Genomic DNA, 18,307 nt, shown 5'->3' on the forward strand with positions numbered 1-18,307 from the left:
GAACCCTTGTGTGCTATTGGTGGGGACGTAAAAGGGTGCAGCCACTATGGAAAGTGGTAAGGCAGTTCCTCAAAAAATTAAAAATAGAATTAACATATGATACAACAATTGCACTTCTGAGTATATATTCAAAAGGGTTGAAAGCGGGATCTCAAAGAAATGTTTGCACACCCATGTTCATGGTAGCACTATTCATAGTAGACAAGAGGTAGAAGAAAACCAAGTGTCTATCAATGGATGAATGGATAAACAAAATGTAGTATATACATAAGTGGAATATTATTCAACTTTAAAAAGGAAGGAAATTCTGGACACATGCTACAACGTGGATGAAACTTATAGACATTATGTTAAGTAAAATAAATCATGAAAAGACAAATACTGTCTGATTCCACTTATATGAGGTATCTTGAGTAGTCGGATTTAAAGAAACATAAAGTAGAATGGTGGTTTCCGGGAACAGGAGGGAGGGAGAAATGGGGGAATTGTTGTTTAATCAGTACAGAGTTTTAGTTTTGCAGGATGAAAAAGTTCTAGATATTGGTTCTAAAACAATGTGAATATATTTAATACTATTCAACTGTATATTCAGAAATAGTTAACATGGTAAATTTTATGGTATGCATTTTTACCACAATAAAAAAATTCACAGCAAAACACAAAGTAGATTATAAAGCAAAAACATAATAAACAGGGGCGCCTGGGTGGCTCAGTGGGTTAAAGCCTCTGCCTTCGGCTCAGGTCATGATCTCAGGGTCTTGGGATCGAGCCCCACATCGGGCTCTCTGCTCAGCAGGGAGCCTGCTTCCCCCTCTCTCTCTGCCTGCCTCTCTGCCTACTTGTGATCTCTGTCTGTCAAATAAATAAATAAAATCTTGAAAAAAAAACCATAATAAACAAGGAATCTATGAACATAATGCCAAAATATTTTTGGAAAAAGTAAAATATTGTTCATCCTCGTAATCTATCTTATTTTTTTAAGATTTTATTTATTTATTTATTTATTTGACAGACAGAGATCACAGGTAGGCAGAGAAGCAGGCAGAGAGAGGAGGAAGCAGGCTCCCTGCTGAGCAGAGAGCCGGATGCAGGGCTGGATCCCAGGACCCTGGGATCGTGACCTGAGCTGAAGGCAGAGGCTTCAACCCACTGAGCCACCCAGGCGGCCCCGTAGTCTATTTTAAAAATGAATTTTACTGTGATCATTGTTTCACAGGTGTATCCGATCCATAAGTTTTGTATATTAAAGATCTACAGTATTTTCTGATGTCAATTATAGCACAATATACTGTATTTTAAGATAATTTATTTTTTAAAATGTAACTTTTTGACTGACACTTATTATATGATCAATAAGATCATTTAAAATTACTATAAAAAATGTCCTTTCTAACCATATAATTAGAAAGAAAACAAAAGGTATTTGGTATTTGTTTTCTTAAAGAAACATATCTTTCATGTCTTCATTTCTGAAACATGGTAACTGCTTTAATATCCTTCCCTGCTCAGTCTAACATCTGTAACTGTCCTGCATCAGTTCCAACTGACAGTTTCATCTCCTCCCTGTGGATTGTACTTCCTACCTTTTTACATGGCTAGTAATTTTTTAAAATTGGATTCTAGGCATTTGAATTTTATTTTGTTGTGTACTGGATATTTCTGTATTCCTATAAATATTCTGGAACTTTGTTTTAGGATTTGGTTAAACCACCTGGAACTAGTTGGATCCTTTGGGTCTTGTTTTTAAGATCTGTTAGTCAGAACCAGAGCAGTGTTCAGTCTAGGACTAATTAGCCCTTACTACTGAGGCAATACTCTTCTGGGTACTCTATGCTTCCCTCCCCCACTTCCCATCGCCCCCCCCCCCCATGAATCTTGAGGTTTTCAAGTCCAGCCAGTGAGGACAGACACTATTCCCAGCCCTATGTGAGTGCCAGTCAATTACCTCTAATCTTTTTGGACGGTTCTTTCTCTGGGCTCAGATAGGTTCTTTACATGTATGTGCTGATCACTCCTCAGCTGAATACTCAAGTGGGAACCTCCTGAAAACCTCCAGAATTTCCTTCTCTGCACCATTCCCTCCTTTTTTATACTCTGCACTAGCAGCCTTGACCTCCTCAGGCTCTCAGCTTTGTCTTCTCAACTCACCAACTTTGCCTGGCTCAGCCTGGGCTCCCCTTCTCTGCACTGTGACCTGCAGACTAAGCTCTTTCAAGGCAGTAAGCGGTGGGTAACTGTAGGGCTGACTTCAGTTGTTTCCCATCTGGCAGGGATCACTGTCCCTTGCTTGATACCTGGTGCCTTTCAAACTGTGTTACAGATACTTTGTCAACTCTTTCGGTTGTTTCAGATGGGAGAAACGAGTCCTTCATGTTGGCCAGAATTTTAAGTCTACATCTAAGTTTCCCCAAACGTGCTTTTATCCAAAAAGCTCTTTATCCATTTAGAAGAATTAAAAAGAGTTGGTTTATGTCTTTCTCAACCATAACTCTAGTTTTCTTCACCTGAAAACTATTCCTGACCAGAGGAATGGCCCTTTGCTACTGTAGCAACCCCACTGCTCACTCCAAGTTGTTGGAATAGAGCTGCCTCTGAATATAAACCAAGCTGCACTAAATCACTGTGTGTGTACTTCACCACGACCGGCAAAACACAACTGTAGTTCTAGGTAGAGCCACTTGAACTAGAGCAGCGGCATTAAATCTTTGCCTCACTCAAGTCTGGCTGTTCTGTGGTTTGCTTTACAGCTGACATGTCAAAGACATTATGAAGAAGAAGATGAAACTCAAAGGTAAGATTTATAAACATACGCTCCCTGCTCTCAGATTATGTGTCCCTAAAGACTTCAACCTAAAGTGGATCTCTGTAAGTCAAATTCCTTGCATGTGCACACGCTGAGGTCTTCTATTTGGGTACCAGTGGGAATTGCTAAGTAACTATGTAAATCTGACGATAGGAAGGGACAAGCACTTATTTGACAGTGTTGTTGGGGGGGGGTGCAAAATGTGAAGCAGTAACAAATGAAAAAGGCCCGGAGATCCAGAGGAAGGACAAGGACATCTCAGGCATGTACGGATGTATGAACGTGTTAAGTGCACTATAGAAATAAGGCAGACTCTGGGGCCTGGGTTCGAGTCCTGTCTGAGACACCGAGAGTTGTATCATCTTGGGAAATTCACTCATCCTTCCTGTCTTAGTTCCCGCCGTACTGCCTCGTAGGGTTGTTATAAGAATTAAATGAACTCCCATGTGCAAAGCACTTAGTGTCTACACAGACTGAGCTCAATAGAAACTTCGCTGTCAGTTTCATCATAATTGTTGTTGTATTGAGAACAACAGGTGGAAATATACAGGAAATATAGAGAAATATACAGTGTACAGGCAGCTGAAAAGATTATAGACTACACAGCATTAAGAGCAAGGTCTCCTTGAGAAGGTAGAATAAGAGCTGGGGAAGCAAAGAACGAATAATGGAAATGGGCAGTAATTCTGGGGGTAGGAAAGGGAATGAGCTGACATCCCAAGGTAAAAATGTTTGACATATGAGGAAGTCAAGTTGGCATGTATGGTGTTGCTGGGCAGTAGAGAGTGGTAAGCCTGGAAGAGAAAAAAATTACTAGGTTTGGCAACTGTTTAGATGTGGCAAATGAGGAGGAAGGCAATGTCATGTACAACTCAGATATAAACTGGACATCCACATGACCCAGTCTCAGAGCAACGATAAACTGAAAAAAAGTCTAGCAAACAAAACTATTTTAAAACTAATGAAGAATTTTGCTTGCCATTTTTTTTTTAAGATTTTATTTATTTAATTTGACAGACAGAGATCACAAGTAGGCAGATAGGCAGAGAGAGAGAGGAGGAAGCAGGCTCCTGCTGAGCAGAGAGCCTGATGCGGGACTCGATCCCAGGCCCCTGAGATCATGACCTGAGCTGAAGGCAGTGGCTTAACCCACTGAGCCACCCAGGCACCCTTTGCTTGCCATTCTCCAAGAACATTAAAAAGCATGCAATTCACAAGCTTTAGGAACAATTCTTAAACATCGCTTTCCTTTTCTCAGTAAGTCTTACATTTCATTAGCTCTGGAACATCTCGTTCTCTTGACCCCTCACTTTCCATTTCTCCTGTCATGAAACTCTCGACAGTGTCAGCCCACGAGACCCTGTCTCTTGTTCTCTCCTCCTTTCTTTCCGTCTCGTCTCTGTTTATCCACTCTCCCAATTTTGAATCATGAGGCCGAGGGGCTGTCCTGAGAAAGGCAAAGTCATCAAAGACAATATTCTGGCAGATCCCACCACACGGGCAGAGGAAAACCCTATAGGGGGCTCCCTCATAGCTTTGTGAGCCTGGTGGGAAGGTAAGCCTCCAGAAGAAAATTGAGGTGGGGGAGCATCCTGTTTTCTGAGGTGCGGGAGGTGGAGAAGCCTGATTCCCGGCACGGCCCCCTCCTCCGGGCTTCCAGCAGCACCCTCTGGGCTGTTTATGAACTGGCGTCGAAGTCTGGGGCTGTGGTGGCGAGCCTGCCAGGGCTGATGAGGACATAGCATTTGTGGGAATTCTGTGACTCCAGAAGGCAAAAGGTCAGTTTCTTTTCATTGACAGTGTTCTCGCTGCCCGAGGGTTTATCTCCAGGAATCTTGACTGGTTTCCAGGGTCAGGCTTCACCTCCATTGTTATCTGGAAGCACAGGAACAGCCCTTTTGTCCGGCCAGACTGGGTTACACATTGGACCCCATTCCTCACGGCTCTGGAATCATGCCCTTCCCCCACCACTAAAGTTCTATACTCTTCCAGAACAGCTGGAAGAGGATTTTTAAAAACACTCAAACCTGCTCACGTTCCTCTCAGGCACACACATTTGTGCTCCATTTCTACTCCCCTCTGTATTTCCCTTTGCCTCTGGGCACCACAGAACTACCCGTGAACGCAATCCAACACTGGAATGCACTCTGGAGCTCAGAGACACGCCTGAAATCCCCTGCAAACACTTGTCTTTCACCCCTCCTCACACACAGAAAGGATGTGCGTGCATAACCCCTGAACTCACACGGGACTCCAGCAGCCCATAGCCACACTCAAAGGGGGTTCAAGTTACACGGGTGTTTGCTTACACCGCAGCTCGCACACTCCCACCCAGAAGTGTGTTCAGAGCTGCGTCAAGAACCCATCTCCGGGTTCCTGGAAACAAATGGCAGTAGAGAAGGGAAACAGGGCAGCTAAGAGAATGGCCCTGCTCTTCCCTCTTTTGTCCTGAAGCAAAACCATCAGGATTCTTTGGGCTAATGTGGGGTGCTGGGCTGCACTGTAGACTCTTACCCCAGGCCCTGATCTGACTCCAAGGCTAAAAGCAACAGTCTCCTCCCCAGCCGTGTCTGCTGGGTGCCTCCAGCTGTCCCGGGGGCGACTTTCCCTAAATGCAAACTATTAGCATTTCCTGTTAAAACATTTCTAATAAATAAATGAATACATCATCTTCCCAACCCAAAGCAGGTCTGAAAGCTACTAGGAGCTCCTCTGGGCTAAGGACAGACATGGACCACCCAGCACCAGCCCACTGGCTCAGGGCCAATGCTGCTTTTGTTTGAATTCCTGTATGAGTAACTGCTCTAGCTGACGCCAGCCAAACTCAGTGAAATATTATTTTTAATATTAAATAAATACATGATGGGATGTGTTGATCTATTTTTTTCCCAGTAAATTGCAGCATCACAACATAGGAACTGGCTCTTGTACCCAGATTTCCTCAGATAGCAGCAGGATGGGTGACACTGTCTTAGACCTTCCTTATGGAGCACCTTTCCCTCAGGAGACAGGGAAGGCTCAGATGACGTTGACAGGACCCTATCTGGAGTCAGCTGGGAGTTCAGACTGTAGCAAAGCTTACAGAGGATCATCAACTATTCTCTTTCGTTTTTCTAACTTACTGTTTCCTTCCAATAAACAAAAAACTCAAGCTCTTTATATAAAAATCGGAAAGCTCCAATCAACAAGAAGCATCTGAAATCCCATTATCCATTCAGAGATAATTACTGCTACATTTTGGTGGATCCTCTTTCTAGCGTTTACATATTCATAGGCATATATCCCACTCATGAATGTTGCTTTTACAAAAATAGGCTCCCACTGTACACTGTACATATATATGCATACATTTTTAAAAGATTTTATTTATTTATTTGACCGACAGAGATCATAAGGAGGGAGAGAGGCTGGCAGAGAGAGGGAAGGGGAAGCAGACTCTCTGCTGAGCAGAGAGCCCAATGTGGGGCTCGACCCCAGGACATGAGGCCCATGACCTGAGCCTAAGACAGAGGCTTTAACCCACTGAGCCACCCAGGCACCCCTTCATATATGTTTTTTACGTGGAATTCATTTGGGGCATCTATTTTATACTTCCCTAAAACTCTGCTTGTAAGGGCTACATATTGCCCACCACTCAAATCTACCGTCATATTCTCAAGCAGACTCTCACTGTGGGATGTCAGGCTCCCTTCCAAGTTTTTACAATTACAAACAACTCTCCAGTAAACAAATCCTTGTAGCTAAATCTTTGCTTACATCCTTAATTATTTTCTTAGGATAAAGTCCCTAAAGTAGCATCTTGAGACTTTGGCTACGTATCGTCAAATTGTCCCCTGAAATGATTATACCAATGTACAGTGCCACCAGCAGGAAATCAAAACCTTCCCCTGCTTGTTACCATGTTGATATTATCCTTTAGAAACCACCTCTGACAATCTGTTAGACGAAAAAACAAAAATGAATCAACCTTAAACATTTAACATAAGAGGTGAGCTGTATGGAACTTTTCAGGTCTAGGTGGTGGACAGCGGTGAGTGACTGCCGTGTTGGGCAGTGAGGGGGACAGACAGAAAAGGACACCCTGGCTGTGATGGCTTTGAGGAAGGCTCAGACAGGAGAGAAGACTCTTTGACATCAGGCAAGCTTGAGGCTCAAAGAGGCTCTACCATGGGAAGATTCCCAAAACGTATCCTGAACGAAATTCATTTATTTGGAGGGAAGAGTGTCTGGGGTCGGAAGGCTTTGGGAATAGTGATACAAACCCGGTTAGACCAGTTTCCTCACAGGAGGACGTCTCCTGTACAATGCTAATGGGGGATGCTGAAGCTCCAAGGGGTGTGTGTGTTGCAGGGAGGGGGAGGTAATGGTTTCCAAGCTTTATATTTAAGCGCAGATCTGGCCCCCACTCTCATCTTTTTTATTTTCCACAGTGCATGTCATGGATCTAGCACTCGGTGGAACATACTTTAGGAACCACCATCTGATGCCGTGAGTGGAAAATGGTTTCCACAGAAAAGAAGGGATGGGAGAAGAGAGAAAGAAGAGGACAGGAAAGCAGGAGAATGGAAGGAAAATTGGAAAAAAAAGGGGAGGCAGAAGAGGAACACAAAGAGGAAAAAAAAAAAGAGAATGAATGCAAAGTGAGAAGGGAAAATTTTAAGAGAATGAGGAAAAAAGTGGAGCTGGGAAGTCTCAATAGAGAGGTTCCTTATTACTGCTTTTAGGAGAGACCCAGGAGCCTGTAATCTCCTCCATGCTCAACTCCCCTGAAGGGCACCCCAGCCCTGAGCATGTCACTCTCTATGGTGGGGTTTCTCTGACATTGTTACCCACCTTGCAGGACCTTGCAATTAGCGAGGAAAACTCAGAATATAGAAATAAATGGTGGGCCCTAAAGAAAGCTAGAAAAAATAAAACATAGAATAAGGAAATCCAAAAATATTTAATTACTACATCTTTTATTGATGTCGTGTAGCTTCTTATAGCACAAAAGGACGTGACCAAAACCTAAACAAACACACTCTACTCAGCCAGAAGTCTAGTTGCCTAAAGAAATTGACAGCTTTTAAATGCCATCTGGGCCTTTCAGCCAAGAAGGCCTGCTTTCAGACAAACCGAAAGTACCAAAGTGGTAAAATAAATTCCTAAAAGCTTAAATGGAGTGCATGTACACAGAGCCAAACCCTTTAGAATTCCCCAACAAAAAGTTATTTAATTGTTTAATGAAAGCTATTTGCTATTTAAAAAAAAAAAAAATCTCAAGGAACACATGCTAAGATAGAAGTAGGTATTTTGGTTTTTGTTTGTTTTTGTTTTAAAGATTCTATGCTAAGATAGAAGTAGGTATTTTGGTTTTTGTTTGTTTGTTTTTGTTTTAAAGATTCTATATATTTGTTGAGAGAGAGAGAGAGAGAGAGCGAGCGAGCATGTCCTTGCATGCCTGGGAGAGACCCCAAGCAGGCAGAAGGGCAGAGGAGAGGGAGAAGCAAACTGCCAAAGAGTCAGAGACCAGTTGGGGGCTTGATCCCAGGATCCTAAGATCATGACCTGAGCCAAAGGCAGAAGCTTAACTAATTAAACCACCCAGGCACCCCAGAAATAGATACTTTGAAATAAACTCATGGAGTCATCCAAATCTGAGTTCCCAGAAATATAGGGTAGGATTTGAAGTAGTTTCATTAAGACTGACGTCAGATTTCTTTAGAACAGTGATTCCCAAACTCCTCTTAATCACTAAGCTTTTTTTTTTTTTTTTTTTTAAATTTAAGGATTATTTCCTGCAGTCACTTATCTTAGGTCTTCATTCTATTCATGTGTGCAATTACTCATGGGTTCAATGCTGGGCTGTCAAGTTAACCAATGATATTCCAAAATTGTCTGTAATTTCAACAAATTTAAGACACAGTGACTAGTATGATACACCTAGGGTTAGTGGAGAGAGTAGATCCTATTCTACCCAAAAGAAAAAGAAACTTTGACATTTAATTAACCTAGTAAACCCCATCAGAGACAAGGAGCCTTTCATACTATTAAAAAATAAGGCGCAAGTCATTATTTCTGATTTTATAAATGCCCCGGGGATCCCAGACCCCAAGGATAAAAACCCTCACATTTGAGATTTTTCTGGGAACCTTCCAACTTTCGATATTTGCTGCCTATTTAAGAGTTGTCTCATTGTAAGCCTGTAAACCAGGGGTGGCCAGGAAGAGCCCAATGTTGCTGTCCTCACTTTCTGGGCCTGTGGCAGGCATCTCTAATCAGTCTCTACAATCTTTCCCATTGAGAGGTTTTTTTTTTTTTTTTTTTTTAAAAATTTACTTCTTAATGCAGTGTTTTTTGCAACCAATTAATCAGAGTTGGTGTTGAAGGTGAAACCAACTTGTTTTTCCTGCTCTACCCTATTATCTTAGGGAATTTGTTCATAAGGCAAGTGCATGGGCTACAGACTCGGGATTTCACTGAGTAGGGAAACCCGAGATTCCATAATAAAGGAGCAGGATGTAGAAATGCAGAGAACTGAGACAGGTCAAGAATGAGAATAAGATGACTTTTCTCTTATCCCCTTGGGCAACTTGGTTATAAGTAGCTCTTCCTCATTCTTTTTGCTCTTCGTACTCCACTTCTTAACACAGGTGCAAGAATTGGATAAACAAGTATCAGAATGAACAGGAAAGGTTGGTCCAATAATGCATTAGTCTGGGCTGGGGAAACTTCCAAAATGGTCTTGGACTAATACTAATATGACCCTACCAGGCCATGGGGTCAGAGTGCTGTGGTCTCCCAAATCCTTTCTCTTCCAGTAATTCCTTGGAGCTTGCCAGCCTTGTGAGAAAGGCAGAAAAGATGTCATGTTCCCTTTAACGTAGGAGGCAAGAGAAGCTTAGAGAAGGTGAGTGATTTTGCCAGGTCATTTGGCTAGGAAGGGAAAGAACTGGAAAGAGAATCCAGAATAGAAAACTCAGAGGACAGCGCCCTTTCAATGCATTTATGCTACTCCCATTGGGGTATGCTGTGCCAGTAGACAGGGCAGGGCCAGGAGATTGTTTCAAAGATTTGGTATAAAATGACACTTCTTGAGATTTTTAGGGGAAACATTTTGATATAAAAAATGTAAAGACACATTATGAAGTAGAATGTAGAACTTGTACGACTTTTTATGATAAAAATACAAGGTTTTGAAGATATTGGCATTAATGTGGACATTTTGTGGCCCTGCCTCAGACTCTGATGGTTCTTTCTTTGCTCTCTGCTCTTCTGCTGGGAAGGAGGGAGATGAACTGTCCTCCATCATACTGCTTCTCACCTCTTCCTCCTTCCCTCTCCTCCTTTGTTTTTCTTCCCTCCTCCTCCTCCTTGTTCTTCTTGTCCTTTGTATTTACTTAAGTGATGTTGTCCTTCTCAGAGACCCCCAAGGGCAGCTTGCTTGTGAGTCATCTCAGAGCTATGGGGCTGCTGTGGTCGGTTTCTGATGAGGCTCTCTTCCTGGCTTACAGACAGCTGCCTTGCCAACAGGTCCGCACATGGCAGAGAGAGAAAAAGGCTCTTTGCTCTGTCTCCCCCCACCCCTCAACTTTTTAAGAAAGACTTCATTTATTTATTATTTATTTATTTATTAATTATTTATTATATATTATTATTTATTATTTATTTGAGAGAGAGAGAGCATAAGCGGGGGAAGGGGCAGATGGAAAGGGAGAAGCAGACTCCAGGCTGAGCAGGCAGCCTGACTCGGGGCTCTATCCTGGGACCCTGAGATCAAGACCTGAGTGGAAGGCAGATGCTTAACCCACTGAGTCACCCACATGCCTCTGCTGTGTCTTCTTATAAGCACACTACACCCATCATGGGGTTCTACCTCATGACCTCGTCTTAACCAAAGACCTCATCTTCAAATGCCATCATATTGGGCTTGGGGATTCAGTAAATGAATTTGGAAGGAACACAATTCAGTCCACAGTGATCAGTTAGGATGATTTTGGTTGTAAGTAATAGAAGATCCAAATCAGGGACTTAAATCATAAAATGCATTTGTTGGCCCAGATACCTGGAGGGAAATTAGGGTAAGACTCAGGATTAGGTGATGTAGAGCCTGAACCACATCATCAAGGACTTTGATGTCCATAGTGTTACCTTCATACTAAGACTGTTTATTTTCTCAGCGTGGGATGTCTGAGACTTTGTGCTTCTCGGTTCACCTCCGTGACCATGTCTCATTAGCTATAATTATGGCATGGACCAAGTCCTAAACCAATCACACTATGGCCAGTGTGAAGGACTTTACTGATTCACTTAAACCAAAGTTCATTCCAAGAGCTGAAGGAAGACTCAGCCCTTCTAAATTTCACAACTGTTTCATATTCTGGGAAAGAAAGGAGAAAAGATGGGAGGTGACTCTGGTGCTCACTATAATTTCCTCTTTAAAACTGTCCACTTTAAGCTGTTGGCTGTGGCTGGCACATAGCAAGTTCTTAGTAAATATGATCTGTTTAACTGACCATCTGCCTGCTGATTACCAGCTGGAATGACCATTCTAGGAAGCAGTAATAATGACCCTACAGGACACATAAAGGGAAATGCTATGAATATTATGGTCAACTCTCCTTTGGACTCATGTTGTGGCAACAAAAAGGAATTTAAGAAAGGCACAGAGGTCTCTGGTCCCCAAAACTGCATTTGGGGTTTCACTGGGTCCACATTTCATCAGCATCCACTCTTTCCTCCAGGTCTGGGAAGAGCCATCTGCATTTTTCTTCCATATGGAAATTGGCATTTTATCGTGCCCACATGGTAGGATCTGTGTTTTGAGTTTATTTAAATCACTTTGCAAATGATTTCAGAATATCTTTATATCTATGTCTAGATAACTATCTATCTATCTTAAGTAGATAGATATTTGTAACTTAAGAGTTGGGAGCCCATTATACTAAGTGAAATAAGCCAGACACAAAAGGACACATACCGTATGACTCCACCATGAGGTAGCTGGAGTGGCCAAATTCCTAGGGATGGGCAGAGAATGTGGGTGCCAGGGGCAGATGGGGAGTTAGTGTTTGATGGGGACAGAGTTCCAGTGTGGGAAGAAGAGGCTCAGTGATGGGTGGTGGTTAATGGTGGGTTCAGTGACAATGGGAAGGTACTTACCACAGTTGAACTGTATGCTTAAAAATGGTTAAGATGGTAAGTTTTATGTTACACGTATTTTACCACAGTTTTTAAAAAAGGAGTCACATGTGGGCTTTCCTTTCTTTAACCTTATCTTCACCATCATTCTTTAAAAATCTCTATTCTGGGGTGCCTGGGTGGCTCAGTGGGTTAAAGCCTCTGCCTTTGGCTCAGGTCATGATCCCAGGGTCCTGGGATTGAGTCCCACATCGGGCTCTCTGCTAGGTGGGAGCCTGCTTCCCCCTCTCTCTCTGCCTGTCTCTCTGCCTACTTGTGATCTGTCAAATAAATGAATAAAATCTTTTTTAAAAAGGTAAAAAAAAAAAAAAAAAAAAAAAAACACCTCTTTTCTGTTCTTACTATTAACATCTTACTTGAATGGCCAGCAAAATGGTTTTCCACCTCAGGCATCTGGACTTCTTTTTTTAATGGTTAAATTAAGGCTTTCCATTGAGGTACTCTAGATTTCATTCTAGATTTACAATGCAGTTTCTTTTCTAAGATGTGCCTTTCCATGTTTCCCCTCTCAAACAACAAAGTTAAAAATTTTGCAGCCTTTTTTTCTTTCCCAAATAGACTAACTGGTTAATTTTTGCTTAACACCATTTTAGGTAAGATTCAGCAAAAGCCAAATTGTACCACTTATTGGGCTGTAGCACGAATGATGTATTTCCCCCTAGGTGCTTGCTCAAGGGGTACCTCCCCTGCCAGGCTCTTTATGAACATAATTGCACCGGGTTGCCCAGCCTCTCTGAAAGGTGGGGGGATCGTCTCCGTTATACACAGGGGCCCCCAGAGAGCTTAGGTAACTGAATCAAATCTCACACGTGGTGTCTTTGGCTCCAAAGCTGTGGAATGTCTTTCTTTCTCTACTGCCTGCACCCTGTCTTTTCCTTCTACTCCAAGGCATTAGCTATCTTATTTCTGACCCCCTGGAGCACTGACTACCTTCTGTGGGGACTGGGAAGCCTGCCCATGAGAGCTGGCAGTGGGATCCCCTGCAGTAAGAAAGGAGTCATCACACTTTTTTGACTCACATCCCCTGGCTCCCCTCTCTTGCAACCCAGTTCCCGGCACACCCCCCCCCCCCAGCTCTCCAGCAGCCACCACCACATCTAACCCAAAGGACACTTCCGTCCTCACCTTGAGACAGCCTGGATAGAGACAGATCCCCTTCCTCCCTCTTTTGAGGAGAAACAAGAACATTTGTCAAAAGTAAAGTAAAACACAAAAGTTTACTGTGAATTTAAGATGAAACCAAACCAAATTGCAATCAGGACAGACAAAACCATCAAAGTAGATGTCCTGACTGTAGGGGGACCTTTTTCATGATGTGAAGGAGTCCTTCCAGAGTGGCTCAGGGTTGATCCGGCTGTAGTTCTATGCCCCATATGCACTCCCAGATCTCCTCAAGGGGAAGGTAGCCAAATTCGGACTCGTTCATCCTTCCTGGGCCAACAGTAGGTCCAGGGGCCAAATGGACCATTGCTCCTAGAGCCAGAACCTTCACATCTCTCCAGCATTCAAGTGACATGATACTTGGAACCTATTGTCCTCTTTGGGTGGGGTGGGGGGTGATGGTAAAGGAAACTAAAATACTGAGGCTGGGGCGCCTGGGTGGCTCAGTGGGTTAAATCCTCTGCCTTCGGCTCGGGTCATGATCTCTGCTCAGCGGGGAACCTGCTTCCTCCCCTCTCTCTGCCTGCATCTCTGCCTTCTTGTGATCTCTGCCTGTCAAATAAATAAATAAAATAAAATCTTTAAAAAAAAATAAATAAATAAAACAAAATAAAAACTGAGCGCTGGTGTGAGAGCAGCACAGCGTGAGGGCATGCCTGCAGACAGGGTGTTGTAAGGAAGACTTAAGAGCGTGTTCAGGTTCCAGCAGCGTCCACCGCTGGCGGTGAGATGTCATGCTGGGCAAATCATTCCACCGCTCCACATCCCATTTCCCTCTTATATTGGGTAGCAGGGAGGACTGATGAGGTAAATACACACAGCACTCAGTAACATCCCCAAATGGTCACTGTTATCCATGACCTTGTGCTCTAGGTGTCAGTGCCCCTATTACACCGATGAGGCAGCCTTTAAACGCAGGTGTGGGTGGTCAGGGGCCCCCCCTCTTTCCATTTCCTCATCACAGTGGCCGTCATATACGTATTTGTTCTCATCTTGTCTTGCACTGTGACGAAGCGGCACATTCGTGGAGGCCATGATAGCCCTAAATAAACAAGTGTTTGAACTGAATGCATGAATGCCCGCGTTAGTGAAAGGAGAGGAAATGATTTGAATTCAAGAGACAGGAAAAGCATTTATACCAGCAGGTAATAGATTAATTCATTTAGACAGCAGTTGGTTAATATTTACTGAGTATTTATAGGATACCAGGCCCTGTGATTATAGGTTGTACCATTTTGGATGCCTGGAGGAAGTGGGGAAGGCAGGGTTGTGGGGGGGTTGGAGGAATGGGAAAGTTGATCTTACAAAATGAAAGTCTAAACTATAATATTTAATATTACATTCTTGTTTTCAGACAATTGTAATCCTCAAACTGGGCTAAGAAAGTATTATTAGAGGACATAAAACTGATAATGTGACTTGTAATCACTGTATTAATAGTTGTTATTCCCCAAATCCTGGTTATATGAATGCTTTGTGGGTGATCTCTCAAAGCTAGTGATTTCAAATTTGAAATGAGCAGAGAGCCCAGGTGAAGGTTTTCTTTTTTTTTTTAATTTACTTTTTAAAAATTAATTTAAAAAATTTTTAATAAACATGTAATGTATTTTTATCCCCAGGGGTACAGGTCTGTGAATTGCCAGGTTTACACACTTCACAGCACTCACCATAGCACATACCCTCCCCAATGTCCATAACCCCACCATCCTCTCCCGACCCCTCTCCCCCCAGCAACCCTCAGCCTGTTTTGTGAGATTGAGTCTTCTATGGTTGGCGGAGGTTTTTATTGGACTTTGCTATGGGCAGAAAGTACTTGTTTCTTTCTTTGTCTTTTTTTTTTTTTTAAAGATATTTTCTTTATTTATGTATTTGACAGAGAGAGAGATCACAAGTAGGCAGAGAGACAGGCAGAGAGAAAGGAGGAAGCAGGCTCCCACTGAGCAGAGAGCCTGATGCAGGACTCAATTCCAGGACCCTGCAATCATGAGCTGAGCCAAAGGCAGAGGCTTAACCCACTAAGCCACCCAGGCGCCCCCAGAAAGTACTTGTAAAGAAGACACCATGCCTTGGATTGGAGGACAACATTCTCAAGAACAGGCCTTCATGTCTTGAAGGAGGTTTATGTTCCTTGAGCCATTAATTTAATTTATGAAGAGGACAGGCAACCAGTAGGAGCCCCAAAGGTCAGAGGTACGTGCAGTTAGTTGAGGGTAATATCACCTTTGCCGGGAAGGCTTGATGTAGTTGGGGTTGTGGATGGATTGGTGGGGGTGGGGGTGGCGAGAGGGAGGAACCTGGGCCAAGGATCCCTAAGTGTGGGCATCTGCGGGTTCAGACAGGTAAAAACACAGACAGGTTAAAGCAGGTTGGATCACAGGTGAACAGTGAGAAAGGGCTCATGGGAGTGGCTCTCAAGCGTGAATCCTCGAAATGAGTGTTGAAATAGGAGTGAGATACATCTGGGGACCTCACTCCTCTTGCAGTCAATCTTGAGTCAGTCAAAGGATCTTGGTGGATGCAGAAAGGGGACTCTGGAAGGCGGTCTAGTAAAGTGCCTCCAAGCACAGTTTGAATCCCAGTCTGTCACAGGTTGTCACAGTTGGATCATTTAATCTTCAGGCTTCCACTTCCTCATGCATAAAGTGGGGATGACAACAGCACCTGCCTCACTGGGTTGTCCTGAAAATGAAATACCGTGATGACTGTCGCCAGCTCAGCACCACACCCAGCACCTTGGTGCTTCAGACCGGGCAGTGATGAGCACCATGGAACTATGGAACTGTTTATGGAGCACTATGGAACTGTCAAGACTTAGGGCTACCACTTCTGGCTTGGGAGCCCCTCAAGGGCAGGTTCTATGGTTTTATTGTTAAGTACTCGTTAAGTTACTTAGTTCTTCATTGTTATTGTTGTTAATAAAATAAATTACCTGTTTGGAAACATGGCTTCCGCTTCTAGGGGTGTCTAATAACTGATAACAAGCAATCTTTCTGGAATCCACTCTTTTTGCTTTTTTCTGCCAGAAGAAAAGTGATAGCTGAGCAATAGCTGTACAGTTCAGCGGTCATGTGATTTGTCCCTGCCCCCAGGCTTCTCCTCACTTATTCCCTGAACCCCAGAGCCCGACAAAGGCAACAGCATCAATAGAAAGAAGAAAGAAATATGAAAGCAAAAAATGGAGAATTTTTGACTCAGAGGGTTGGAAGGCATTAAAGGTTCTCCTGACCAACCCCGCTACCCCTGAGTCAGTGAGGATGGTAACTGATGTCAAGAAGGGAACAGGAGGGCACCTGGGTGGCTCGGTGGGTTAAAGCTCTACCTTCAGCTCAGGTCATGATCCCAGGGTCCTGGGATCGAGCCCCGCATCGGGCTCTCTGCTCACCAGAGAGCCTGCTTCCCCATCTCTCTCTCTGCCTGCCTCTCTGCCTGCTTGTGCTCTTCGTCTGTCAAACAAATAAACAATAAAATCTTAAAAAAAAAAAAAAAAAGAAGAAGGGAACAGGAGAGAGTTGAAAGGAGGGAGGAAGAGAGCCTTCCAGAGACAGGCAGGGTTAAGGCTCTTAGGTGGCTCCTCAGAAGCTTTGCCTTCTTACCGTGCTGACAACGGACCAGTGTTGTGTTGCACAGGCTGAGATCCTTGGCAGCAGACAGGCCATCTCTTCTCCCGATCCTGAGGTTCCTGGCTAAGAATTTCTTTCGCACAGACAGTGAGTGTCTCCTCTGTATACTCTCACTAGATAAACTTGGTTAAATTATAACAGACTTCTTTATTTCTTTTTACCCCACTCACTCTATCCTGCTTAGATTTCTTAGTACCTGACGCATCTTACCATCTTTCTCTGCAACCCCTCTTCCTTATGAAATGTCTCTCTACAACTCTTATTCCGAGCACAGCCTTTTGTTTTTTTAATGTCCCTTCACTTCCTTATTTTCTCTCCCTTTGCCTCTTCAACTCTCTATCTCCTGCCCTTTTGCCCTTCTGTTCTGGTTATTTATTTACTTTTCTGTCTTACCCGCTATTCATCTTGCTCTAACGCCACAGACGAGTTTCCACTCAACTTCAGCCCAAGACAAGTCCATCTCTTCATAGAGAGAAAGAGCTAGGAAAAATCCAGAGCTCTGGGTTTGTCCCTTCTCTTACTGTGTGGCTCTGTTATTCCCTTAGTGCTTTCAATTTTCAGTTGCAGCATTGACAAGAGAGAATGAACTACAGTTTTGCTTGGGACCGTGTTCCATGAATCATGCCAGGCCGGTGCTATGCCATTGATATTATCCTCGTTTGGGACGAGATATTCTGGTTGAAACCCAATCTCAGCTACTTTATAGCCCACAAGCATTGGGAAACTTTGTAATTCTTGGTTGACTTTGCTTTGGAATTACAGAGGCTTTGGCAGAGAGCTTCTTCAGAGTCAGTGTAGTTCACTGCATCACCTGATTTCTGCATCCCTGAATCCAGGGAAGGGGACACTCACTAGTTTCCAAGGCAGCCTGGGTCGCTTTGAGGGCCAAGTAAGAAAGCTGAATTTTCAAAGAAAACATGCTCATGTTTGGTCATGGTGGTGGTTTGCTTAGCAAACTATCCCTCCATGACTGACAATTAGTCTTCATTCTCAGTAGCCACAGGTCATTCCCCTCCAATCAGTTCTTTGCAAGAGAAAGGGCTTTAAAGTTATCAGAGTACAGGCTGTTTGTCTTTTTGAAATTTACAGATGGGGGAGATAAAAAAGTATTTGTAGCACCTGGATTCATTCTCATCAGCCTCATCATCAGGCATAGTAGTAACAGCTATCACTTCTATACACTTGCTACGTGCCAGGCATTATTCTAAGCATTTTGTATACATGAAATCAAGAAAATTTGATTTCTCTAAATAACTTCTCCTCTTTGCTTTCCTAAAAGGGTCTAGAATGTAATGGCACATCAACGAGAGAAGGCATCTCCATGTCATCTGCTCCAAGCCCCAACTTTATAGGTACATCCCAGAGAGGGTAAGTGTTTTACTGAAGGTCACACAGCTATTAGTGGCAAGAAAGGGATCTTAAAGGTCTTAATAACAACAAGCTCACCATTCAGATCCAGGATCAAGTAAGGTATTTTATGAACCTGAGATTCTTTTGTTCAAACACTGCCTCATTTTGCTTTCCATATGTTGAGGACTCTGCC

The 18,307-nt window shown here is 43.3% G+C and overlaps 1 long non-coding RNA gene across 1 annotated transcript; it reads left to right on the plus strand.

Moving 5' to 3' along the window:
- The first annotated feature begins 15,062 nt into the window (after window positions 1–15,062).
- Window positions 15,063–16,088, plus strand: LOC123388712. The gene is made up of 2 exons (XR_006603214.1): window positions 15,063–15,334; window positions 15,764–16,088. It is a non-coding gene; the product is annotated as an uncharacterized LOC123388712 (long non-coding RNA).
- Window positions 16,089–18,307: the final 2,219 nt, after the last annotated feature.

Source organism: Mustela putorius, unplaced genomic scaffold (assembly GCF_011764305.1).
Source record: "Mustela putorius furo isolate JIRA1106 unplaced genomic scaffold, ASM1176430v1.1 tig00003909_pilon_pilon_pilon, whole genome shotgun sequence".
NCBI lineage: Eukaryota > Metazoa > Chordata > Mammalia > Carnivora > Mustelidae > Mustela > Mustela putorius.